Below are 26,162 nucleotides of genomic sequence, written 5' to 3' on the forward strand. Positions count from 1 at the left end.
GGCAGTGGTGGTGTGTCGGTCAGCGTGGTTGCTTCCCAAGTAGCTGATCCGGGTTCGAAACCCGGACACCACACGGAAGTTGTCTCCTTTACTCAGGAGAGTGTGTTCAACGCTACTTGATCTTCGAATTTCCGAACAGTTGTGGTACGAATGGTTTTCCTCCACCCCTCGTCTCGCTCCGCGAAGGCTAGTGCGGATTACGATTCACAGCATCGTGTGTCCTCATGTGTCGACTTGTCTCGACTTTGCTCGGCTGACGCGAAAGCTGACGCTTGCAAATGGCCGTATATGTAGAGGACTGGCGCTAGAAACGACTGGGAGACGCCAAATCGACAAACACACAACGGACTCTTTCATTTGACAGTGGCCGCAGGTTCGCCCCTGTGCGTACCGAGAAGCAAGAGAGGTGTCAGCGTGCTGGACCGCAGGATTTCCGCGCAGCAGACTCAAAAACTAAGGAAAAAGGCAAAACTGAAGAAACCAATAGCTCGCGGACTTCCTAGGTGGTCACCCACCTGAGTACTAACCACGCCCAACGCTGTCGAATTTCGGTGATCGGGCATGGACCCGTGTCTTTGGCGTGGCATACAAGTTGGCGAGAACGTCGCCAGACGGGCGGACGCCTTAGTCCTTGTACAGATCACTTGGGATTTGCCTTTTAGGGAAACAAAATGGAATAGCCCTTGGTGGGATCGAACCCACAGCCCCCTCGTTATTAGCATAATAACACTCTAACTTGGTGAGCTTATTGCCCGCGCAATACGGCCGCTTCAGGACTCCACTACCCCAACCGCCGTTTCATCTATCTTTATTAAGGCCCTGCCATTCATTGAAACACTTACGTGTCACTGTTGACTCATTTTCGCCTGTCGCTTCGAGCCCAGAGCCACAACACAACGACCACGGAAACGTCCGTGAGAAGAGGTAAAACTCGACACAGGAAAAGTATGTTCCGCTATTTCTTTTCGACTGCTCAGCCTATGGGACGTGAGACGCCAGCACTGCTGTCACTGTCTTCCCTAGCAATACCTCCATGGCGTGTTTCTGCGTAATTTACTTGTTCTACAACATGAATGGAGTAGGTTAGTTTCTGAATGATTAAAATGCATTGTCAGATGTGGGGTTCGAACCCACGCTCCCTTTCGGGAACCAGAGCTTAAATCTGGCGCCTTAGACCGCTCGGCCAATCTGACGTGTGAGACAACAGCCCCAGTGACTTCCGTCTCTAGCATTATCTCAAGAACCTGACTGCGAAATCTGTTTCTTTTTTCGGTAGGACGGAATTATGTCAGTCTTACAATATTTAAGGCGCAATGTCAGATGTGGCGTAGGAAACGCATCCCGCGCTCTTCCGCCGTATCCAGTTTGAACTGTAACTAGCACAACTGTATTTAGTAATAGGATAATTTCCACATTGACGCAAAAGAAAGCAGATATTAGCAAACGGCATCTAAGGCCGTTTCCTAGCAACAGCCACGCTGTGCATTACGTACTCGTGGGAAGCCAATGAAATACTTCGTGTGAGGATGGAACTGTCGACCTTCACTTTACAATACTTAGGCACTGCCCCGGCGGTACCGACGCATACGTACTGAAACGTCTTTGGATCGTCAGTGAGTACTGCATATTAGAAATTTCGTGTTGGCCCTGATGTGCATTAAAGGGCAGATTTCTTCAGTGGAAGTCAGTTCTGCGCCTAGTCACAGTATATCGCCCTAGCAGCACCAGGAAAACGGGTTCAGATGTGCTCGCCTTCCACTCGGCGTTGAGCGCCTACAGCGAGATAGCCTTCGTCCTCTGGCGCCAGGAGGGAAGGCGACACATCACGGCGCAAACAGCTTGTAGCGGAAGGCAGTGGTGGTGTGTCGGTCAGCGTGGTTGCTTCCCAAGTAGCTGATCCGGGTTCGAAACCCGGACACCACACGGAAGTTGTCTCCTTTACTCAGGAGAGTGTGTTCAACGCTACTTGATCTTCGAATTTCCGAACAGTTGTGGTACGAATGGTTTTCCTCCACCCCTCGTCTCGCTCCGCGAAGGCTAGTGCGGATTACGATTCACAGCATCGTGTGTCCTCATGTGTCGACTTGTCTCGACTTTGCTCGGCTGACGCGAAAGCTGACGCTTGCAAATGGCCGTATATGTAGAGGACTGGCGCTAGAAACGACTGGGAGACGCCAAATCGACAAACACACAACGGACTCTTTCATTTGACAGTGGCCGCAGGTTCGCCCCTGTGCGTACCGAGAAGCAAGAGAGGTGTCAGCGTGCTGGACCGCAGGATTTCCGCGCAGCAGACTCAAAAACTAAGGAAAAAGGCAAAACTGAAGAAACCAATAGCTCGCGGACTTCCTAGGTGGTCACCCACCTGAGTACTAACCACGCCCAACGCTGTCGAATTTCGGTGATCGGGCATGGACCCGTGTCTTTGGCGTGGCATACAAGTTGGCGAGAACGTCGCCAGACGGGCGGACGCCTTAGTCCTTGTACAGATCACTTGGGATTTGCCTTTTAGGGAAACAAAATGGAATAGCCCTTGGTGGGATCGAACCCACAGCCCCCTCGTTATTAGCATAATAACACTCTAACTTGGTGAGCTTATTGCCCGCGCAATACGGCCGCTTCAGGACTCCACTACCCCAACCGCCGTTTCATCTATCTTTATTAAGGCCCTGCCATTCATTGAAACACTTACGTGTCACTGTTGACTCATTTTCGCCTGTCGCTTCGAGCCCAGAGCCACAACACAACGACCACGGAAACGTCCGTGAGAAGAGGTAAAACTCGACACAGGAAAAGTATGTTCCGCTATTTCTTTTCGACTGCTCAGCCTATGGGACGTGAGACGCCAGCACTGCTGTCACTGTCTTCCCTAGCAATACCTCCATGGCGTGTTTCTGCGTAATTTACTTGTTCTACAACATGAATGGAGTAGGTTAGTTTCTGAATGATTAAAATGCATTGTCAGATGTGGGGTTCGAACCCACGCTCCCTTTCGGGAACCAGAGCTTAAATCTGGCGCCTTAGACCGCTCGGCCAATCTGACGTGTGAGACAACAGCCCCAGTGACTTCCGTCTCTAGCATTATCTCAAGAACCTGACTGCGAAATCTGTTTCTTTTTTCGGTAGGACGGAATTATGTCAGTCTTACAATATTTAAGGCGCAATGTCAGATGTGGCGTAGGAAACGCATCCCGCGCTCTTCCGCCGTATCCAGTTTGAACTGTAACTAGCACAACTGTATTTAGTAATAGGATAATTTCCACATTGACGCAAAAGAAAGCAGATATTAGCAAACGGCATCTAAGGCCGTTTCCTAGCAACAGCCACGCTGTGCATTACGTACTCGTGGGAAGCCAATGAAATACTTCGTGTGAGGATGGAACTGTCGACCTTCACTTTACAATACTTAGGCACTGCCCCGGCGGTACCGACGCATACGTACTGAAACGTCTTTGGATCGTCAGTGAGTACTGCATATTAGAAATTTCGTGTTGGCCCTGATGTGCATTAAAGGGCAGATTTCTTCAGTGGAAGTCAGTTCTGCGCCTAGTCACAGTATATCGCCCTAGCAGCACCAGGAAAACGGGTTCAGATGTGCTCGCCTTCCACTCGGCGTTGAGCGCCTACAGCGAGATAGCCTTCGTCCTCTGGCGCCAGGAGGGAAGGCGACACATCACGGCGCAAACAGCTTGTAGCGGAAGGCAGTGGTGGTGTGTCGGTCAGCGTGGTTGCTTCCCAAGTAGCTGATCCGGGTTCGAAACCCGGACACCACACGGAAGTTGTCTCCTTTACTCAGGAGAGTGTGTTCAACGCTACTTGATCTTCGAATTTCCGAACAGTTGTGGTACGAATGGTTTTCCTCCACCCCTCGTCTCGCTCCGCGAAGGCTAGTGCGGATTACGATTCACAGCATCGTGTGTCCTCATGTGTCGACTTGTCTCGACTTTGCTCGGCTGACGCGAAAGCTGACGCTTGCAAATGGCCGTATATGTAGAGGACTGGCGCTAGAAACGACTGGGAGACGCCAAATCGACAAACACACAACGGACTCTTTCATTTGACAGTGGCCGCAGGTTCGCCCCTGTGCGTACCGAGAAGCAAGAGAGGTGTCAGCGTGCTGGACCGCAGGATTTCCGCGCAGCAGACTCAAAAACTAAGGAAAAAGGCAAAACTGAAGAAACCAATAGCTCGCGGACTTCCTAGGTGGTCACCCACCTGAGTACTAACCACGCCCAACGCTGTCGAATTTCGGTGATCGGGCATGGACCCGTGTCTTTGGCGTGGCATACAAGTTGGCGAGAACGTCGCCAGACGGGCGGACGCCTTAGTCCTTGTACAGATCACTTGGGATTTGCCTTTTAGGGAAACAAAATGGAATAGCCCTTGGTGGGATCGAACCCACAGCCCCCTCGTTATTAGCATAATAACACTCTAACTTGGTGAGCTTATTGCCCGCGCAATACGGCCGCTTCAGGACTCCACTACCCCAACCGCCGTTTCATCTATCTTTATTAAGGCCCTGCCATTCATTGAAACACTTACGTGTCACTGTTGACTCATTTTCGCCTGTCGCTTCGAGCCCAGAGCCACAACACAACGACCACGGAAACGTCCGTGAGAAGAGGTAAAACTCGACACAGGAAAAGTATGTTCCGCTATTTCTTTTCGACTGCTCAGCCTATGGGACGTGAGACGCCAGCACTGCTGTCACTGTCTTCCCTAGCAATACCTCCATGGCGTGTTTCTGCGTAATTTACTTGTTCTACAACATGAATGGAGTAGGTTAGTTTCTGAATGATTAAAATGCATTGTCAGATGTGGGGTTCGAACCCACGCTCCCTTTCGGGAACCAGAGCTTAAATCTGGCGCCTTAGACCGCTCGGCCAATCTGACGTGTGAGACAACAGCCCCAGTGACTTCCGTCTCTAGCATTATCTCAAGAACCTGACTGCGAAATCTGTTTCTTTTTTCGGTAGGACGGAATTATGTCAGTCTTACAATATTTAAGGCGCAATGTCAGATGTGGCGTAGGAAACGCATCCCGCGCTCTTCCGCCGTATCCAGTTTGAACTGTAACTAGCACAACTGTATTTAGTAATAGGATAATTTCCACATTGACGCAAAAGAAAGCAGATATTAGCAAACGGCATCTAAGGCCGTTTCCTAGCAACAGCCACGCTGTGCATTACGTACTCGTGGGAAGCCAATGAAATACTTCGTGTGAGGATGGAACTGTCGACCTTCACTTTACAATACTTAGGCACTGCCCCGGCGGTACCGACGCATACGTACTGAAACGTCTTTGGATCGTCAGTGAGTACTGCATATTAGAAATTTCGTGTTGGCCCTGATGTGCATTAAAGGGCAGATTTCTTCAGTGGAAGTCAGTTCTGCGCCTAGTCACAGTATATCGCCCTAGCAGCACCAGGAAAACGGGTTCAGATGTGCTCGCCTTCCACTCGGCGTTGAGCGCCTACAGCGAGATAGCCTTCGTCCTCTGGCGCCAGGAGGGAAGGCGACACATCACGGCGCAAACAGCTTGTAGCGGAAGGCAGTGGTGGTGTGTCGGTCAGCGTGGTTGCTTCCCAAGTAGCTGATCCGGGTTCGAAACCCGGACACCACACGGAAGTTGTCTCCTTTACTCAGGAGAGTGTGTTCAACGCTACTTGATCTTCGAATTTCCGAACAGTTGTGGTACGAATGGTTTTCCTCCACCCCTCGTCTCGCTCCGCGAAGGCTAGTGCGGATTACGATTCACAGCATCGTGTGTCCTCATGTGTCGACTTGTCTCGACTTTGCTCGGCTGACGCGAAAGCTGACGCTTGCAAATGGCCGTATATGTAGAGGACTGGCGCTAGAAACGACTGGGAGACGCCAAATCGACAAACACACAACGGACTCTTTCATTTGACAGTGGCCGCAGGTTCGCCCCTGTGCGTACCGAGAAGCAAGAGAGGTGTCAGCGTGCTGGACCGCAGGATTTCCGCGCAGCAGACTCAAAAACTAAGGAAAAAGGCAAAACTGAAGAAACCAATAGCTCGCGGACTTCCTAGGTGGTCACCCACCTGAGTACTAACCACGCCCAACGCTGTCGAATTTCGGTGATCGGGCATGGACCCGTGTCTTTGGCGTGGCATACAAGTTGGCGAGAACGTCGCCAGACGGGCGGACGCCTTAGTCCTTGTACAGATCACTTGGGATTTGCCTTTTAGGGAAACAAAATGGAATAGCCCTTGGTGGGATCGAACCCACAGCCCCCTCGTTATTAGCATAATAACACTCTAACTTGGTGAGCTTATTGCCCGCGCAATACGGCCGCTTCAGGACTCCACTACCCCAACCGCCGTTTCATCTATCTTTATTAAGGCCCTGCCATTCATTGAAACACTTACGTGTCACTGTTGACTCATTTTCGCCTGTCGCTTCGAGCCCAGAGCCACAACACAACGACCACGGAAACGTCCGTGAGAAGAGGTAAAACTCGACACAGGAAAAGTATGTTCCGCTATTTCTTTTCGACTGCTCAGCCTATGGGACGTGAGACGCCAGCACTGCTGTCACTGTCTTCCCTAGCAATACCTCCATGGCGTGTTTCTGCGTAATTTACTTGTTCTACAACATGAATGGAGTAGGTTAGTTTCTGAATGATTAAAATGCATTGTCAGATGTGGGGTTCGAACCCACGCTCCCTTTCGGGAACCAGAGCTTAAATCTGGCGCCTTAGACCGCTCGGCCAATCTGACGTGTGAGACAACAGCCCCAGTGACTTCCGTCTCTAGCATTATCTCAAGAACCTGACTGCGAAATCTGTTTCTTTTTTCGGTAGGACGGAATTATGTCAGTCTTACAATATTTAAGGCGCAATGTCAGATGTGGCGTAGGAAACGCATCCCGCGCTCTTCCGCCGTATCCAGTTTGAACTGTAACTAGCACAACTGTATTTAGTAATAGGATAATTTCCACATTGACGCAAAAGAAAGCAGATATTAGCAAACGGCATCTAAGGCCGTTTCCTAGCAACAGCCACGCTGTGCATTACGTACTCGTGGGAAGCCAATGAAATACTTCGTGTGAGGATGGAACTGTCGACCTTCACTTTACAATACTTAGGCACTGCCCCGGCGGTACCGACGCATACGTACTGAAACGTCTTTGGATCGTCAGTGAGTACTGCATATTAGAAATTTCGTGTTGGCCCTGATGTGCATTAAAGGGCAGATTTCTTCAGTGGAAGTCAGTTCTGCGCCTAGTCACAGTATATCGCCCTAGCAGCACCAGGAAAACGGGTTCAGATGTGCTCGCCTTCCACTCGGCGTTGAGCGCCTACAGCGAGATAGCCTTCGTCCTCTGGCGCCAGGAGGGAAGGCGACACATCACGGCGCAAACAGCTTGTAGCGGAAGGCAGTGGTGGTGTGTCGGTCAGCGTGGTTGCTTCCCAAGTAGCTGATCCGGGTTCGAAACCCGGACACCACACGGAAGTTGTCTCCTTTACTCAGGAGAGTGTGTTCAACGCTACTTGATCTTCGAATTTCCGAACAGTTGTGGTACGAATGGTTTTCCTCCACCCCTCGTCTCGCTCCGCGAAGGCTAGTGCGGATTACGATTCACAGCATCGTGTGTCCTCATGTGTCGACTTGTCTCGACTTTGCTCGGCTGACGCGAAAGCTGACGCTTGCAAATGGCCGTATATGTAGAGGACTGGCGCTAGAAACGACTGGGAGACGCCAAATCGACAAACACACAACGGACTCTTTCATTTGACAGTGGCCGCAGGTTCGCCCCTGTGCGTACCGAGAAGCAAGAGAGGTGTCAGCGTGCTGGACCGCAGGATTTCCGCGCAGCAGACTCAAAAACTAAGGAAAAAGGCAAAACTGAAGAAACCAATAGCTCGCGGACTTCCTAGGTGGTCACCCACCTGAGTACTAACCACGCCCAACGCTGTCGAATTTCGGTGATCGGGCATGGACCCGTGTCTTTGGCGTGGCATACAAGTTGGCGAGAACGTCGCCAGACGGGCGGACGCCTTAGTCCTTGTACAGATCACTTGGGATTTGCCTTTTAGGGAAACAAAATGGAATAGCCCTTGGTGGGATCGAACCCACAGCCCCCTCGTTATTAGCATAATAACACTCTAACTTGGTGAGCTTATTGCCCGCGCAATACGGCCGCTTCAGGACTCCACTACCCCAACCGCCGTTTCATCTATCTTTATTAAGGCCCTGCCATTCATTGAAACACTTACGTGTCACTGTTGACTCATTTTCGCCTGTCGCTTCGAGCCCAGAGCCACAACACAACGACCACGGAAACGTCCGTGAGAAGAGGTAAAACTCGACACAGGAAAAGTATGTTCCGCTATTTCTTTTCGACTGCTCAGCCTATGGGACGTGAGACGCCAGCACTGCTGTCACTGTCTTCCCTAGCAAAACCTCCATGGCGTGTTTCTGCGTAATTTACTTGTTCTACAACATGAATGGAGTAGGTTAGTTTCTGAATGATTAAAATGCATTGTCAGATGTGGGGTTCGAACCCACGCTCCCTTTCGGGAAGCAGAGCTTAAATCTGGCGCCTTAGACCGCTCGGCCAATCTGACGTGTGAGACAACAGGCCCAGTGACTTCCGTCTCTAGCATTATCTCAAGAACCTGACTGCGAAATCTGTTTCTTTTTTCGGTAGGACGGAATTATGTCAGTCTTACAATATTTAAGGCGCAATGTCAGATGTGGCGTAGGAAACGCATCCCGCGCTCTTCCGTCGTATCCAGTTTGAACTGTAACTAGCACAACTGTATTTAGTAATAGGATAATTTCCACATTGACGCAAAAGAAAGCAGATATTAGCAAACGGCATCTAAGGCCGTTTCCTAGCAACAGCCACGCTGTGCATTACGTACTCGTGGGAAGCCAATGAAATACTTCGTGTGAGGATGGAACTGTCGACCTTCACTTTACAATACTTAGGCACTGCCCCGGCGGTACCGACGCATACGTACTGAAACGTCTTTGGATCGTCAGTGAGTACTGCATATTAGAAATTTCGTGTTGGCCCTGATGTGCATTAAAGGGCAGATTTCTTCAGTGGAAGTCAGTTCTGCGCCTAGTCACAGTATATCGCCCTAGCAGCACCAGGAAAACGGGTTCAGATGTGCTCGCCTTCCACTCGGCGTTGAGCGCCTACAGCGAGATAGCCTTCGTCCTCTGGCGCCAGGAGGGAAGGCGACACATCACGGCGCAAACAGCTTGTAGCGGAAGGCAGTGGTGGTGTGTCGGTCAGCGTGGTTGCTTCCCAAGTAGCTGATCCGGGTTCGAAACCCGGACACCACACGGAAGTTGTCTCCTTTACTCAGGAGAGTGTGTTCAACGCTACTTGATCTTCGAATTTCCGAACAGTTGTGGTACGAATGGTTTTCCTCCACCCCTCGTCTCGCTCCGCGAAGGCTAGTGCGGATTACGATTCACAGCATCGTGTGTCCTCATGTGTCGACTTGTCTCGACTTTGCTCGGCTGACGCGAAAGCTGACGCTTGCAAATGGCCGTATATGTAGAGGACTGGCGCTAGAAACGACTGGGAGACGCCAAATCGACAAACACACAACGGACTCTTTCATTTGACAGTGGCCGCAGGTTCGCCCCTGTGCGTACCGAGAAGCAAGAGAGGTGTCAGCGTGCTGGACCGCAGGATTTCCGCGCAGCAGACTCAAAAACTAAGGAAAAAGGCAAAACTGAAGAAACCAATAGCTCGCGGACTTCCTAGGTGGTCACCCACCTGAGTACTAACCACGCCCAACGCTGTCGAATTTCGGTGATCGGGCATGGACCCGTGTCTTTGGCGTGGCATACAAGTTGGCGAGAACGTCGCCAGACGGGCGGACGCCTTAGTCCTTGTACAGATCACTTGGGATTTGCCTTTTAGGGAAACAAAATGGAATAGCCCTTGGTGGGATCGAACCCACAGCCCCCTCGTTATTAGCATAATAACACTCTAACTTGGTGAGCTTATTGCCCGCGCAATACGGCCGCTTCAGGACTCCACTACCCCAACCGCCGTTTCATCTATCTTTATTAAGGCCCTGCCATTCATTGAAACACTTACGTGTCACTGTTGACTCATTTTCGCCTGTCGCTTCGAGCCCAGAGCCACAACACAACGACCACGGAAACGTCCGTGAGAAGAGGTAAAACTCGACACAGGAAAAGTATGTTCCGCTATTTCTTTTCGACTGCTCAGCCTATGGGACGTGAGACGCCAGCACTGCTGTCACTGTCTTCCCTAGCAAAACCTCCATGGCGTGTTTCTGCGTAATTTACTTGTTCTACAACATGAATGGAGTAGGTTAGTTTCTGAATGATTAAAATGCATTGTCAGATGTGGGGTTCGAACCCACGCTCCCTTTCGGGAACCAGAGCTTAAATCTGGCGCCTTAGACCACTCGGCCAATCTGACGTGTGAGACAACAGCCCCAGTGACTTCCGTCTCTAGCATTATCTCAAGAACCTGACTGCGAAATCTGTTTCTTTTTTCGGTAGGACGGAATTATGTCAGTCTTACAATATTTAAGGCGCAATGTCAGATGTGGCGTAGGAAGCGCATCCCGCGCTCTTCCGTCGTATCCAGTTTGAACTGTAACTAGCACAACTGTATTTAGTAATAGGATAATTTCCACATTGACGCAAAAGAAAGCAGATATTAGCAAACGGCATCTAAGGCCGTTTCCTAGCAACAGCCACGCTGTGCATTACGTACTCGTGGGAAGCCAATGAAATACTTCGTGTGAGGATGGAACTGTCGACCTTCACTTTACAATACTTAGGCACTGCCCCGGCGGTACCGACGCATACGTACTGAAACGTCTTTGGATCGTCAGTGAGTACTGCATATTAGAAATTTCGTGTTGGCCCTGATGTGCATTAAAGGGCAGATTTCTTCAGTGGAAGTCAGTTCTGCGCCTAGTCACAGTATATCGCCCTAGCAGCACCAGGAAAACGGGTTCAGATGTGCTCGCCTTCCACTCGGCGTTGAGCGCCTACAGCGAGATAGCCTTCGTCCTCTGGCGCCAGGAGGGAAGGCGACACATCACGGCGCAAACAGCTTGTAGCGGAAGGCAGTGGTGGTGTGTCGGTCAGCGTGGTTGCTTCCCAAGTAGCTGATCCGGGTTCGAAACCCGGACACCACACGGAAGTTGTCTCCTTTACTCAGGAGAGTGTGTTCAACGCTACTTGATCTTCGAATTTCCGAACAGTTGTGGTACGAATGGTTTTCCTCCACCCCTCGTCTCGCTCCGCGAAGGCTAGTGCGGATTACGATTCACAGCATCGTGTGTCCTCATGTGTCGACTTGTCTCGACTTTGCTCGGCTGACGCTTGCAAATGGCCGTATATGTAGAGGACTGGCGCTAGAAACGACTGGGAGACGCCAAATCGACAAACACACAACGGACTCTTTCATTTGACAGTGGCCGCAGGTTCGCCCCTGTGCGTACCGAGAAGCAAGAGAGGTGTCAGCGTGCTGGACCGCAGGATTTCCGCGCAGCAGACTCAAAAACTAAGGAAAAAGGCAAAACTGAAGAAACCAATAGCTCGCGGACTTCCTAGGTGGTCACCCACCTGAGTACTAACCACGCCCAACGCTGTCGAATTTCGGTGATCGGGCATGGACCCGTGTCTTTGGCGTGGCATACAAGTTGGCGAGAACGTCGCCAGACGGGCGGACGCCTTAGTCCTTGTACAGATCACTTGGGATTTGCCTTTTAGGGAAACAAAATGGAATAGCCCTTGGTGGGATCGAACCCACAGCCCCCTCGTTATTAGCATAATAACACTCTAACTTGGTGAGCTTATTGCCCGCGCAATACGGCCGCTTCAGGACTCCACTACCCCAACCGCCGTTTCATCTATCTTTATTAAGGCCCTGCCATTCATTGAAACACTTACGTGTCACTGTTGACTCATTTTCGCCTGTCGCTTCGAGCCCAGAGCCACAACACAACGACCACGGAAACGTCCGTGGAAACGTCCGTGAGAAGAGGTAAAACTCGACACAGGAAAAGTATGTTCCGCTATTTCTTTTCGACTGCTCAGCCTATGGGACGTGAGACGCCAGCACTGCTGTCACTGTCTTCCCTAGCAAAACCTCCATGGCGTGTTTCTGCGTAATTTACTTGTTCTACAACATGAATGGAGTAGGTTAGTTTCTGAATGATTAAAATGCATTGTCAGATGTGGGGTTCGAACCCACGCTCCCTTTCGGGAAGCAGAGCTTAAATCTGGCGCCTTAGACCGCTCGGCCAATCTGACGTGTGAGACAACAGCCCCAGTGACTTCCGTCTCTAGCATTATCTCAAGAACCTGACTGCGAAATCTGTTTCTTTTTTCGGTAGGACGGAATTATGTCAGTCTTACAATATTTAAGGCGCAATGTCAGATGTGGCGTAGGAAACGCATCCCGCGCTCTTCCGTCGTATCCAGTTTGAACTGTAACTAGCACAACTGTATTTAGTAATAGGATAATTTCCACATTGACGCAAAAGAAAGCAGATATTAGCAAACGGCATCTAAGGCCGTTTCCTAGCAACAGCCACGCTGTGCATTACGTACTCGTGGGAAGCCAATGAAATACTTCGTGTGAGGATGGAACTGTCGACCTTCACTTTACAATACTTAGGCACTGCCCCGGCGGTACCGACGCATACGTACTGAAACGTCTTTGGATCGTCAGTGAGTACTGCATATTAGAAATTTCGTGTTGGCCCTGATGTGCATTAAAGGGCAGATTTCTTCAGTGGAAGTCAGTTCTGCGCCTAGTCACAGTATATCGCCCTAGCAGCACCAGGAAAACGGGTTCAGATGTGCTCGCCTTCCACTCGGCGTTGAGCGCCTACAGCGAGATAGCCTTCGTCCTCTGGCGCCAGGAGGGAAGGCGACACATCACGGCGCAAACAGCTTGTAGCGGAAGGCAGTGGTGGTGTGTCGGTCAGCGTGGTTGCTTCCCAAGTAGCTGATCCGGGTTCGAAACCCGGACACCACACGGAAGTTGTCTCCTTTACTCAGGAGAGTGTGTTCAACGCTACTTGATCTTCGAATTTCCGAACAGTTGTGGTACGAATGGTTTTCCTCCACCCCTCGTCTCGCTCCGCGAAGGCTAGTGCGGATTACGATTCACAGCATCGTGTGTCCTCATGTGTCGACTTGTCTCGACTTTGCTCGGCTGACGCTTGCAAATGGCCGTATATGTAGAGGACTGGCGCTAGAAACGACTGGGAGACGCCAAATCGACAAACACACAACGGACTCTTTCATTTGACAGTGGCCGCAGGTTCGCCCCTGTGCGTACCGAGAAGCAAGAGAGGTGTCAGCGTGCTGGACCGCAGGATTTCCGCGCAGCAGACTCAAAAACTAAGGAAAAAGGCAAAACTGAAGAAACCAATAGCTCGCGGACTTCCTAGGTGGTCACCCACCTGAGTACTAACCACGCCCAACGCTGTCGAATTTCGGTGATCGGGCATGGACCCGTGTCTTTGGCGTGGCATACAAGTTGGCGAGAACGTCGCCAGACGGGCGGACGCCTTAGTCCTTGTACAGATCACTTGGGATTTGCCTTTTAGGGAAACAAAATGGAATAGCCCTTGGTGGGATCGAACCCACAGCCCCCTCGTTATTAGCATAATAACACTCTAACTTGGTGAGCTTATTGCCCGCGCAATACGGCCGCTTCAGGACTCCACTACCCCAACCGCCGTTTCATCTATCTTTATTAAGGCCCTGCCATTCATTGAAACACTTACGTGTCACTGTTGACTCATTTTCGCCTGTCGCTTCGAGCCCAGAGCCACAACACAACGACCACGGAAACGTCCGTGAGAAGAGGTAAAACTCGACACAGGAAAAGTATGTTCCGCTATTTCTTTTCGACTGCTCAGCCTATGGGACGTGAGACGCCAGCACTGCTGTCACTGTCTTCCCTAGCAAAACCTCCATGGCGTGTTTCTGCGTAATTTACTTGTTCTACAACATGAATGGAGTAGGTTAGTTTCTGAATGATTAAAATGCATTGTCAGATGTGGGGTTCGAACCCACGCTCCCTTTCGGGAAGCAGAGCTTAAATCTGGCGCCTTAGACCGCTCGGCCAATCTGACGTGTGAGACAACAGCCCCAGTGACTTCCGTCTCTAGCATTATCTCAAGAACCTGACTGCGAAATCTGTTTCTTTTTTCGGTAGGACGGAATTATGTCAGTCTTACAATATTTAAGGCGCAATGTCAGATGTGGCGTAGGAAACGCATCCCGCGCTCTTCCGTCGTATCCAGTTTGAACTGTAACTAGCACAACTGTATTTAGTAATAGGATAATTTCCACATTGACGCAAAAGAAAGCAGATATTAGCAAACGGCATCTAAGGCCGTTTCCTAGCAACAGCCACGCTGTGCATTACGTACTCGTGGGAAGCCAATGAAATACTTCGTGTGAGGATGGAACTGTCGACCTTCACTTTACAATACTTAGGCACTGCCCCGGCGGTACCGACGCATACGTACTGAAACGTCTTTGGATCGTCAGTGAGTACTGCATATTAGAAATTTCGTGTTGGCCCTGATGTGCATTAAAGGGCAGATTTCTTCAGTGGAAGTCAGTTCTGCGCCTAGTCACAGTATATCGCCCTAGCAGCACCAGGAAAACGGGTTCAGATGTGCTCGCCTTCCACTCGGCGTTGAGCGCCTACAGCGAGATAGCCTTCGTCCTCTGGCGCCAGGAGGGAAGGCGACACATCACGGCGCAAACAGCTTGTAGCGGAAGGCAGTGGTGGTGTGTCGGTCAGCGTGGTTGCTTCCCAAGTAGCTGATCCGGGTTCGAAACCCGGACACCACACGGAAGTTGTCTCCTTTACTCAGGAGAGTGTGTTCAACGCTACTTGATCTTCGAATTTCCGAACAGTTGTGGTACGAATGGTTTTCCTCCACCCCTCGTCTCGCTCCGCGAAGGCTAGTGCGGATTACGATTCACAGCATCGTGTGTCCTCATGTGTCGACTTGTCTCGACTTTGCTCGGCTGACGCTTGCAAATGGCCGTATATGTAGAGGACTGGCGCTAGAAACGACTGGGAGACGCCAAATCGACAAACACACAACGGACTCTTTCATTTGACAGTGGCCGCAGGTTCGCCCCTGTGCGTACCGAGAAGCAAGAGAGGTGTCAGCGTGCTGGACCGCAGGATTTCCGCGCAGCAGACTCAAAAACTAAGGAAAAAGGCAAAACTGAAGAAACCAATAGCTCGCGGACTTCCTAGGTGGTCACCCACCTGAGTACTAACCACGCCCAACGCTGTCGAATTTCGGTGATCGGGCATGGACCCGTGTCTTTGGCGTGGCATACAAGTTGGCGAGAACGTCGCCAGACGGGCGGACGCCTTAGTCCTTGTACAGATCACTTGGGATTTGCCTTTTAGGGAAACAAAATGGAATAGCCCTTGGTGGGATCGAACCCACAGCCCCCTCGTTATTAGCATAATAACACTCTAACTTGGTGAGCTTATTGCCCGCGCAATACGGCCGCTTCAGGACTCCACTACCCCAACCGCCGTTTCATCTATCTTTATTAAGGCCCTGCCATTCATTGAAACACTTACGTGTCACTGTTGACTCATTTTCGCCTGTCGCTTCGAGCCCAGAGCCACAACACAACGACCACGGAAACGTCCGTGAGAAGAGGTAAAACTCGACACAGGAAAAGTATGTTCCGCTATTTCTTTTCGACTGCTCAGCCTATGGGACGTGAGACGCCAGCACTGCTGTCACTGTCTTCCCTAGCAAAACCTCCATGGCGTGTTTCTGCGTAATTTACTTGTTCTACAACATGAATGGAGTAGGTTAGTTTCTGAATGATTAAAATGCATTGTCAGATGTGGGGTTCGAACCCACGCTCCCTTTCGGGAACCAGAGCTTAAATCTGGCGCCTTAGACCGCTCGGCCAATCTGACGTGTGAGACAACAGCCCCAGTGACTTCCGTCTCTAGCATTATCTCAAGAACCTGACTGCGAAATCTGTTTCTTTTTTCGGTAGGACGGAATTATGTCAGTCTTACAATATTTAAGGCGCAATGTCAGATGTGGCGTAGGAAACGCATCCCGCGCTCTTCCGTCGTATCCAGTTTGAACTGTAACTAGCACAACTGTATTTAGTAATAGGATAATTTCCACATTGACGCAAAAGAAAGCAGATATTAGCAAACGGCATCTAAGGCCGTTTCCTAGCAACAGCCACGCTGTGCATTACGTACTCGTGGGAAGCCAATGAAATACTTCGTGTGAGGATGGAACTGTCGACCTTCACTTTACAATACTTAGGCACTGCCCCGGCGGTACCGACGCATACGTACTGAAACGTCTTTGGATCGTCAGTGAGTACTGCATATTAGAAATTTCGTGTTGGCCCTGATGTGCATTAAAGGGCAGATTTCTTCAGTGGAAGTCAGTTCTGCGCCTAGTCACAGTATATCGCCCTAGCAGCACCAGGAAAACGGGTTCAGATGTGCTCGCCTTCCACTCGGCGTTGAGCGCCTACAGCGAGATAGCCTTCGTCCTCTGGCGCCAGGAGGGAAGGCGACACATCACGGCGCAAACAGCTTGTAGCGGAAGGCAGTGGTGGTGTGTCGGTCAGCGTGGTTGCTTCCCAAGTAGCTGATCCGGGTTCGAAACCCGGACACCACACGGAAGTTGTCTCCTTTACTCAGGAGAGTGTGTTCAACGCTACTTGATCTTCGAATTTCCGAACAGTTGTGGTACGAATGGTTTTCCTCCACCCCTCGTCTCGCTCCGCGAAGGCTAGTGCGGATTACGATTCACAGCATCGTGTGTCCTCATGTGTCGACTTGTCTCGACTTTGCTCGGCTGACGCTTGCAAATGGCCGTATATGTAGAGGACTGGCGCTAGAAACGACTGGGAGACGCCAAATCGACAAACACACAACGGACTCTTTCATTTGACAGTGGCCGCAGGTTCGCCCCTGTGCGTACCGAGAAGCAAGAGAGGTGTCAGCGTGCTGGACCGCAGGATTTCCGCGCAGCAGACTCAAAAACTAAGGAAAAAGGCAAAACTGAAGAAACCAATAGCTCGCGGACTTCCTAGGTGGTCACCCACCTGAGTACTAACCACGCCCAACGCTGTCGAATTTCGGTGATCGGGCATGGACCCGTGTCTTTGGCGTGGCATACAAGTTGGCGAGAACGTCGCCAGACGGGCGGACGCCTTAGTCCTTGTACAGATCACTTGGGATTTGCCTTTTAGGGAAACAAAATGGAATAGCCCTTGGTGGGATCGAACCCACAGCCCCCTCGTTATTAGCATAATAACACTCTAACTTGGTGAGCTTATTGCCCGCGCAATACGGCCGCTTCAGGACTCCACTACCCCAACCGCCGTTTCATCTATCTTTATTAAGGCCCTGCCATTCATTGAAACACTTACGTGTCACTGTTGACTCATTTTCGCCTGTCGCTTCGAGCCCAGAGCCACAACACAACGACCACGGAAACGTCCGTGAGAAGAGGTAAAACTCGACACAGGAAAAGTATGTTCCGCTATTTCTTTTCGACTGCTCAGCCTATGGGACGTGAGACGCCAGCACTGCTGTCACTGTCTTCCCTAGCAAAACCTCCATGGCGTGTTTCTGCGTAATTTACTTGTTCTACAACATGAATGGAGTAGGTTAGTTTCTGAATGATTAAAATGCATTGTCAGATGTGGGGTTCGAACCCACGCTCCCTTTCGGGAACCAGAGCTTAAATCTGGCGCCTTAGACCGCTCGGCCAATCTGACGTGTGAGACAACAGCCCCAGTGACTTCCGTCTCTAGCATTATCTCAAGAACCTGACTGCGAAATCTGTTTCTTTTTTCGGTAGGACGGAATTATGTCAGTCTTACAATATTTAAGGCGCAATGTCAGATGTGGCGTAGGAAACGCATCCCGCGCTCTTCCGTCGTATCCAGTTTGAACTGTAACTAGCACAACTGTATTTAGTAATAGGATAATTTCCACATTGACGCAAAAGAAAGCAGATATTAGCAAACGGCATCTAAGGCCGTTTCCTAGCAACAGCCACGCTGTGCATTACGTACTCGTGGGAAGCCAATGAAATACTTCGTGTGAGGATGGAACTGTCGACCTTCACTTTACAATACTTAGGCACTGCCCCGGCGGTACCGACGCATACGTACTGAAACGTCTTTGGATCGTCAGTGAGTACTGCATATTAGAAATTTCGTGTTGGCCCTGATGTGCATTAAAGGGCAGATTTCTTCAGTGGAAGTCAGTTCTGCGCCTAGTCACAGTATATCGCCCTAGCAGCACCAGGAAAACGGGTTCAGATGTGCTCGCCTTCCACTCGGCGTTGAGCGCCTACAGCGAGATAGCCTTCGTCCTCTGGCGCCAGGAGGGAAGGCGACACATCACGGCGCAAACAGCTTGTAGCGGAAGGCAGTGGTGGTGTGTCGGTCAGCGTGGTTGCTTCCCAAGTAGCTGATCCGGGTTCGAAACCCGGACACCACACGGAAGTTGTCTCCTTTACTCAGGAGAGTGTGTTCAACGCTACTTGATCTTCGAATTTCCGAACAGTTGTGGTACGAATGGTTTTCCTCCACCCCTCGTCTCGCTCCGCGAAGGCTAGTGCGGATTACGATTCACAGCATCGTGTGTCCTCATGTGTCGACTTGTCTCGACTTTGCTCGGCTGACGCGAAAGCTGACGCTTGCAAATGGCCGTATATGTAGAGGACTGGCGCTAGAAACGACTGGGAGACGCCAAATCGACAAACACACAACGGACTCTTTCATTTGACAGTGGCCGCAGGTTCGCCCCTGTGCGTACCGAGAAGCAAGAGAGGTGTCAGCGTGCTGGACCGCAGGATTTCCGCGCAGCAGACTCAAAAACTAAGGAAAAAGGCAAAACTGAAGAAACCAATAGCTCGCGGACTTCCTAGGTGGTCACCCACCTGAGTACTAACCACGCCCAACGCTGTCGAATTTCGGTGATCGGGCATGGACCCGTGTCTTTGGCGTGGCATACAAGTTGGCGAGAACGTCGCCAGACGGGCGGACGCCTTAGTCCTTGTACAGATCACTTGGGATTTGCCTTTTAGGGAAACAAAATGGAATAGCCCTTGGTGGGATCGAACCCACAGCCCCCTCGTTATTAGCATAATAACACTCTAACTTGGTGAGCTTATTGCCCGCGCAATACGGCCGCTTCAGGACTCCACTACCCCAACCGCCGTTTCATCTATCTTTATTAAGGCCCTGCCATTCATTGAAACACTTACGTGTCACTGTTGACTCATTTTCGCCTGTCGCTTCGAGCCCAGAGCCACAACACAACGACCACGGAAACGTCCGTGAGAAGAGGTAAAACTCGACACAGGAAAAGTATGTTCCGCTATTTCTTTTCGACTGCTCAGCCTATGGGACGTGAGACGCCAGCACTGCTGTCACTGTCTTCCCTAGCAAAACCTCCATGGCGTGTTTCTGCGTAATTTACTTGTTCTACAACATGAATGGAGTAGGTTAGTTTCTGAATGATTAAAATGCATTGTCAGATGTGGGGTTCGAACCCACGCTCCCTTTCGGGAAGCAGAGCTTAAATCTGGCGCCTTAGACCGCTCGGCCAATCTGACGTGTGAGACAACAGCCCCAGTGACTTCCGTCTCTAGCATTATCTCAAGAACCTGACTGCGAAATCTGTTTCTTTTTTCGGTAGGACGGAATTATGTCAGTCTTACAATATTTAAGGCGCAATGTCAGATGTGGCGTAGGAAACGCATCCCGCGCTCTTCCGTCGTATCCAGTTTGAACTGTAACTAGCACAACTGTATTTAGTAATAGGATAATTTCCACATTGACGCAAAAGAAAGCAGATATTAGCAAACGGCATCTAAGGCCGTTTCCTAGCAACAGCCACGCTGTGCATTACGTACTCGTGGGAAGCCAATGAAATACTTCGTGTGAGGATGGAACTGTCGACCTTCACTTTACAATACTTAGGCACTGCCCCGGCGGTACCGACGCATACGTACTGAAACGTCTTTGGATCGTCAGTGAGTACTGCATATTAGAAATTTCGTGTTGGCCCTGATGTGCATTAAAGGGCAGATTTATTCAGTGGAAGTCAGTTCTGCGCCTAGTCACAGTATATCGCCCTAGCAGCACCAGGAAAACGGGTTCAGATGTGCTCGCCTTCCACTCGGCGTTGAGCGCCTACAGCGAGATAGCCTTCGTCCTCTGGCGCCAGGAGGGAAGGCGACACATCACGGCGCAAACAGCTTGTAGCGGAAGGCAGTGGTGGTGTGTCGGTCAGCGTGGTTGCTTCCCAAGTAGCTGATCCGGGTTCGAAACCCGGACACCACACGGAAGTTGTCTCCTTTACTCAGGAGAGTGTGTTCAACGCTACTTGATCTTCGAATTTCCGAACAGTTGTGGTACGAATGGTTTTCCTCCACCCCTCGTCTCGCTCCGCGAAGGCTAGTGCGGATTACGATTCACAGCATCGTGTGTCCTCATGTGTCGACTTGTCTCGACTTTGCTCGGCTGACGCTTGCAAATGGCCGTATATGTAGAGGACTGGCGCTAGAAACGACTGGGAGACGCCAAATCGACAAACACACAACGGACTCTTTCATTTGACAGTGGCCGCAGGTTCGCCCCTGTGCGTACCGAGAAGCAAGAGAGGTGTCAGCGTGCTGGACCGCAGGATTTCCGCGCAGCAGACTCAAAAACTAAGGAAAAAGGCAAAACTGAAGAAACCAATAGCTCGCGGACTTCCTAGGTGGTCACCCACCTGAGTACTAACCACGCCCAACGCTGTCGAATTTCGGTGATCGGGCATGGACCCGTGTCTTTGGCGTGGCATACAAGTTGGCGAGAACGTCGCCAGACGGGCGGACGCCTTAGTCCTTGTACAGATCACTTGGGATTTGCCTTTTAGGGAAACAAAATGGAATAGCCCTTGGTGGGATCGAACCCACAGCCCCCTCGTTATTAGCATAATAACACTCTAACTTGGTGAGCTTATTGCCCGCGCAATACGGCCGCTTCAGGACTCCACTACCCCAACCGCCGTTTCATCTATCTTTATTAAGGCCCTGCCATTCATTGAAACACTTACGTGTCACTGTTGACTCATTTTCGCCTGTCGCTTCGAGCCCAGAGCCACAACACAACGACCACGGAAACGTCCGTGAGAAGAGGTAAAACTCGACACAGGAAAAGTATGTTCCGCTATTTCTTTTCGACTGCTCAGCCTATGGGACGTGAGACGCCAGCACTGCTGTCACTGTCTTCCCTAGCAAAACCTCCATGGCGTGTTTCTGCGTAATTTACTTGTTCTACAACATGAATGGAGTAGGTTAGTTTCTGAATGATTAAAATGCATTGTCAGATGTGGGGTTCGAACCCACGCTCCCTTTCGGGAACCAGAGCTTAAATCTGGCGCCTTAGACCGCTCGGCCAATCTGACGTGTGAGACAACAGCCCCAGTGACTTCCGTCTCTAGCATTATCTCAAGAACCTGACTGCGAAATCTGTTTCTTTTTTCGGTAGGACGGAATTATGTCAGTCTTACAATATTTAAGGCGCAATGTCAGATGTGGCGTAGGAAACGCATCCCGCGCTCTTCCGTCGTATCCAGTTTGAACTGTAACTAGCACAACTGTATTTAGTAATAGGATAATTTCCACATTGACGCAAAAGAAAGCAGATATTAGCAAACGGCATCTAAGGCCGTTTCCTAGCAACAGCCACGCTGTGCATTACGTACTCGTGGGAAGCCAATGAAATACTTCGTGTGAGGATGGAACTGTCGACCTTCACTTTACAATACTTAGGCACTGCCCCGGCGGTACCGACGCATACGTACTGAAACGTCTTTGGATCGTCAGTGAGTACTGCATATTAGAAATTTCGTGTTGGCCCTGATGTGCATTAAAGGGCAGATTTCTTCAGTGGAAGTCAGTTCTGCGCCTAGTCACAGTATATCGCCCTAGCAACACCAGGAAAACGGGTTCAGATGTGCTCGCCTTCCACTCGGCGTTGAGCGCCTACAGCGAGATAGCCTTCGTCCTCTGGCGCCAGGAGGGAAGGCGACACATCACGGCGCAAACAGCTTGTAGCGGAAGGCAGTGGTGGTGTGTCGGTCAGCGTGGTTGCTTCCCAAGTAGCTGATCCGGGTTCGAAACCCGGACACCACACGGAAGTTGTCTCCTTTACTCAGGAGAGTGTGTTCAACGCTACTTGATCTTCGAATTTCCGAACAGTTGTGGTACGAATGGTTTTCCTCCACCCCTCGTCTCGCTCCGCGAAGGCTAGTGCGGATTACGATTCACAGCATCGTGTGTCCTCATGTGTCGACTTGTCTCGACTTTGCTCGGCTGACGCTTGCAAATGGCCGTATATGTAGAGGACTGGCGCTAGAAACGACTGGGAGACGCCAAATCGACAAACACACAACGGACTCTTTCATTTGACAGTGGCCGCAGGTTCGCCCCTGTGCGTACCGAGAAGCAAGAGAGGTGTCAGCGTGCTGGACCGCAGGATTTCCGCGCAGCAGACTCAAAAACTAAGGAAAAAGGCAAAACTGAAGAAACCAATAGCTCGCGGACTTCCTAGGTGGTCACCCACCTGAGTACTAACCACGCCCAACGCTGTCGAATTTCGGTGATCGGACATGGACCCGTGTCTTTGGCGTGGCATACAAGTTGGCGAGAACGTCGCCAGACGGGCGGACGCCTTAGTCCTTGTACAGATCACTTGGGATTTGCCTTTTAGGGAAACAAAATGGAATAGCCCTTGGTGGGATCGAACCCACAGCCCCCTCGTTATTAGCATAATAACACTCTAACTTGGTGAGCTTATTGCCCGCGCAATACGGCCGCTTCAGGACTCCACTACCCCAACCGCCGTTTCATCTATCTTTATTAAGGCCCTGCCATTCATTGAAACACTTACGTGTCACTGTTGACTCATTTTCGCCTGTCGCTTCGAGCCCAGAGCCACAACACAACGACCACGGAAACGTCCGTGAGAAGAGCTAAAACTCGACACAGGAAAAGTATGTTCCGCTATTTCTTTTCGACTGCTCAGCCTATGGGACGTGAGACGCCAGCACTGCTGTCACTGTCTTCCCTAGCAAAACCTCCATGGCGTGTTTCTGCGTAATTTACTTGTTCTACAACATGAATGGAGTAGGTTAGTTTCTGAATGATTAAAATGCGTTGTCAGATGTGGGGTTCGAACCCACGCTCCCTTTCGGGAAGCAGAGCTTAAATCTGGCGCCTTAGACCGCTCGGCCAATCTGACGTGTGAGACAACAGCCCCAGTGACTTCCGTCTCTAGCATTATCTCAAGAACCTGACTGCGAAATCTGTTTCTTTTTTCGGTAGGACGGAATTATGTCAGTCTTACAATATTTAAGGCGCAATGTCAGATGTGGCGTAGGAAACGCATCCCGCGCTCTTCCGTCGTATCCAGTTTGAACTGTAACTAGCACAACTGTATTTAGTAATAGGATAATTTCCACATTGACGCAAAAGAAAGCAGATATTAGCAAACGGCATCTAAGGCCGTTTCCTAGCAACAGCCACGCTGTGCATTACGTACTCGTGGGAAGCCAATGAAATACTTCGTGTGAGGATGGAACTGTCGACCTTCACTTTACAATACTTAGGCACTGCCCCGGCGGTACCGACGCATACGTACTGAAACGTCTTTGGATCGTCAGTGAGTACTGCATATTAGAAATTTCGTGTTGGCCCTGATGTGCATTAAAGGGCAGATTTCTTCAGTGGAAGTCAGTTCTGCGCCTAGTCACAGTATATCGCCCTAGCAGCACCAGGAAAACGGGTTCAGATGTGCTCGCCTTCCACTCGGCGTTGAGCGCCTACAGCGAGATAGCCTTCGTCCTCTGGCGCCAGGAGGGAAGGCGACACATCACGGCGCAAACAGCTTGTAGCGGAAGGCAGTGGTGGTGTGTCGGTCAGCGTGGTTGCTTCCCAAGTAGCTGATCCGGGTTCGAAACCCGGACACCACACGGAAGTTGTCTCCTTTACTCAGGAGAGTGTGTTCAACGCTACTTGATCTTCGAATTTCCGAACAGTTGTGGTACGAATGGTTTTCCTCCACCCCTCGTCTCGCTCCGCGAAGGCTAGTGCGGATTACGATTCACAGCATCGTGTGTCCTCATGTGTCGACTTGTCTCGACTTTGCTCGGCTGACGCTTGCAAATGGCCGTATATGTAGAGGACTGGCGCTAGAAACGACTGGGAGACGCCAAATCGACAAACACACAACGGACTCTTTCATTTGACAGTGGCCGCAGGTTCGCCCCTGTGCGTACCGAGAAGCAAGAGAGGTGTCAGCGTGCTGGACCGCAGGATTTCCGCGCAGCAGACTCAAAAACTAAGGAAAAAGGCAAAACTGAAGAAACCAATAGCTCGCGGACTTCCTAGGTGGTCACCCACCTGAGTACTAACCACGCCCAACGCTGTCGAATTTCGGTGATCGGGCATGGACCCGTGTCTTTGGCGTGGCATACAAGTTGGCGAGAACGTCGCCAGACGGGCGGACGCCTTAGTCCTTGTACAGATCACTTGGGATTTGCCTTTTAGGGAAACAAAATGGAATAGCCCTTGGTGGGATCGAACCCACAGCCCCCTCGTTATTAGCATAATAACACTCTAACTTGGTGAGCTTATTGCCCGCGCAATACGGCCGCTTCAGGACTCCACTACCCCAACCGCCGTTTCATCTATCTTTATTAAGGCCCTGCCATTCATTGAAACACTTACGTGTCACTGTTGACTCATTTTCGCCTGTCGCTTCGAGCCCAGAGCCACAACACAACGACCACGGAAACGTCCGTGAGAAGAGGTAAAACTCGACACAGGAAAAGTATGTTCCGCTATTTCTTTTCGACTGCTCAGCCTATGGGACGTGAGACGCCAGCACTGCTGTCACTGTCTTCCCTAGCAAAACCTCCATGGCGTGTTTCTGCGTAATTTACTTGTTCTACAACATGAATGGAGTAGGTTAGTTTCTGAATGATTAAAATGCATTGTCAGATGTGGGGTTCGAACCCACGCTCCCTTTCGGGAAGCAGAGCTTAAATCTGGCGCCTTAGACCGCTCGGCCAATCTGACGTGTGAGACAACAGCCCCAGTGACTTCCGTCTCTAGCATTATCTCAAGAACCTGACTGCGAAATCTGTTTCTTTTTTCGGTAGGACGGAATTATGTCAGTCTTACAATATTTAAGGCGCAATGTCAGATGTGGCGTAGGAAACGCATCCCGCGCTCTTCCGTCGTATCCAGTTTGAACTGTAACTAGCACAACTGTATTTAGTAATAGGATAATTTCCACATTGACGCAAAAGAAAGCAGATATTAGCAAACGGCATCTAAGGCCGTTTCCTAGCAACAGCCACGCTGTGCATTACGTACTCGTGGGAAGCCAATGAAATACTTCGTGTGAGGATGGAACTGTCGACCTTCACTTTACAATACTTAGGCACTGCCCCGGCGGTACCGACGCATACGTACTGAAACGTCTTTGGATCGTCAGTGAGTACTGCATATTAGAAATTTCGTGTTGGCCCTGATGTGCATTAAAGGGCAGATTTCTTCAGTGGAAGTCAGTTCTGCGCCTAGTCACAGTATATCGCCCTAGCAGCACCAGGAAAACGGGTTCAGATGTGCTCGCCTTCCACTCGGCGTTGAGCGCCTACAGCGAGATAGCCTTCGTCCTCTGGCGCCAGGAGGGAAGGCGACACATCACGGCGCAAACAGCTTGTAGCGGAAGGCAGTGGTGGTGTGTCGGTCAGCGTGGTTGCTTCCCAAGTAGCTGATCCGGGTTCGAAACCCGGACACCACACGGAAGTTGTCTCCTTTACTCAGGAGAGTGTGTTCAACGCTACTTGATCTTCGAATTTCCGAACAGTTGTGGTACGAATGGTTTTCCTCCACCCCTCGTCTCGCTCCGCGAAGGCTAGTGCGGATTACGATTCACAGCATCGTGTGTCCTCATGTGTCGACTTGTCTCGACTTTGCTCGGCTGACGCGAAAGCTGACGCTTGCAAATGGCCGTATATGTAGAGGATTGGCGCTAGAAACGACTGGGAGACGCCAAATCGAC

At 50.7% G+C, this 26,162-nt stretch overlaps 14 non-coding genes across 14 annotated transcripts; all 14 read right to left on the reverse strand.

The window, feature by feature from the left end:
- Positions 1-1,109: 1,109 nt before the first annotated feature.
- Positions 1,110-1,193, reverse strand: Trnal-uaa (transfer RNA leucine (anticodon UAA)). Its single transcript has one exon. It is a non-coding gene; the product is annotated as a tRNA-Leu (tRNA).
- A 1,766-nt stretch (positions 1,194-2,959) lies between these two features.
- Positions 2,960-3,043, reverse strand: Trnal-uaa (transfer RNA leucine (anticodon UAA)). Its single transcript has one exon. It is a non-coding gene; the product is annotated as a tRNA-Leu (tRNA).
- Positions 3,044-4,809: 1,766 nt separating this feature from the next.
- On the reverse strand, positions 4,810-4,893 carry Trnal-uaa (transfer RNA leucine (anticodon UAA)). Its single transcript has one exon. It is a non-coding gene; the product is annotated as a tRNA-Leu (tRNA).
- A 1,766-nt stretch (positions 4,894-6,659) lies between these two features.
- On the reverse strand, positions 6,660-6,743 carry Trnal-uaa (transfer RNA leucine (anticodon UAA)). The gene has a single exon. It is a non-coding gene; the product is annotated as a tRNA-Leu (tRNA).
- A 1,766-nt stretch (positions 6,744-8,509) lies between these two features.
- Positions 8,510-8,593, reverse strand: Trnal-uaa (transfer RNA leucine (anticodon UAA)). The gene has a single exon. It is a non-coding gene; the product is annotated as a tRNA-Leu (tRNA).
- A 1,766-nt stretch (positions 8,594-10,359) lies between these two features.
- Positions 10,360-10,443, reverse strand: Trnal-uaa (transfer RNA leucine (anticodon UAA)). Its single transcript has one exon. It is a non-coding gene; the product is annotated as a tRNA-Leu (tRNA).
- Positions 10,444-12,209: 1,766 nt separating this feature from the next.
- Positions 12,210-12,293, reverse strand: Trnal-uaa (transfer RNA leucine (anticodon UAA)). Its single transcript has one exon. It is a non-coding gene; the product is annotated as a tRNA-Leu (tRNA).
- A 1,754-nt stretch (positions 12,294-14,047) lies between these two features.
- Positions 14,048-14,131, reverse strand: Trnal-uaa (transfer RNA leucine (anticodon UAA)). Its single transcript has one exon. It is a non-coding gene; the product is annotated as a tRNA-Leu (tRNA).
- A 1,754-nt stretch (positions 14,132-15,885) lies between these two features.
- Trnal-uaa (transfer RNA leucine (anticodon UAA)) lies at positions 15,886-15,969 on the reverse strand. Its single transcript has one exon. It is a non-coding gene; the product is annotated as a tRNA-Leu (tRNA).
- Positions 15,970-17,723: 1,754 nt separating this feature from the next.
- Trnal-uaa (transfer RNA leucine (anticodon UAA)) lies at positions 17,724-17,807 on the reverse strand. Its single transcript has one exon. It is a non-coding gene; the product is annotated as a tRNA-Leu (tRNA).
- A 1,766-nt stretch (positions 17,808-19,573) lies between these two features.
- Trnal-uaa (transfer RNA leucine (anticodon UAA)) lies at positions 19,574-19,657 on the reverse strand. The gene has a single exon. It is a non-coding gene; the product is annotated as a tRNA-Leu (tRNA).
- Positions 19,658-21,411: 1,754 nt separating this feature from the next.
- Positions 21,412-21,495, reverse strand: Trnal-uaa (transfer RNA leucine (anticodon UAA)). Its single transcript has one exon. It is a non-coding gene; the product is annotated as a tRNA-Leu (tRNA).
- A 1,754-nt stretch (positions 21,496-23,249) lies between these two features.
- Positions 23,250-23,333, reverse strand: Trnal-uaa (transfer RNA leucine (anticodon UAA)). The gene has a single exon. It is a non-coding gene; the product is annotated as a tRNA-Leu (tRNA).
- A 1,754-nt stretch (positions 23,334-25,087) lies between these two features.
- Trnal-uaa (transfer RNA leucine (anticodon UAA)) lies at positions 25,088-25,171 on the reverse strand. The gene has a single exon. It is a non-coding gene; the product is annotated as a tRNA-Leu (tRNA).
- Between the last annotated feature and the right edge of the window lie 991 nt (positions 25,172-26,162).

Source organism: Schistocerca gregaria, chromosome 7 (genome assembly GCF_023897955.1).
Source record: "Schistocerca gregaria isolate iqSchGreg1 chromosome 7, iqSchGreg1.2, whole genome shotgun sequence".
Taxonomy (NCBI): domain Eukaryota; kingdom Metazoa; phylum Arthropoda; class Insecta; order Orthoptera; family Acrididae; genus Schistocerca; species Schistocerca gregaria.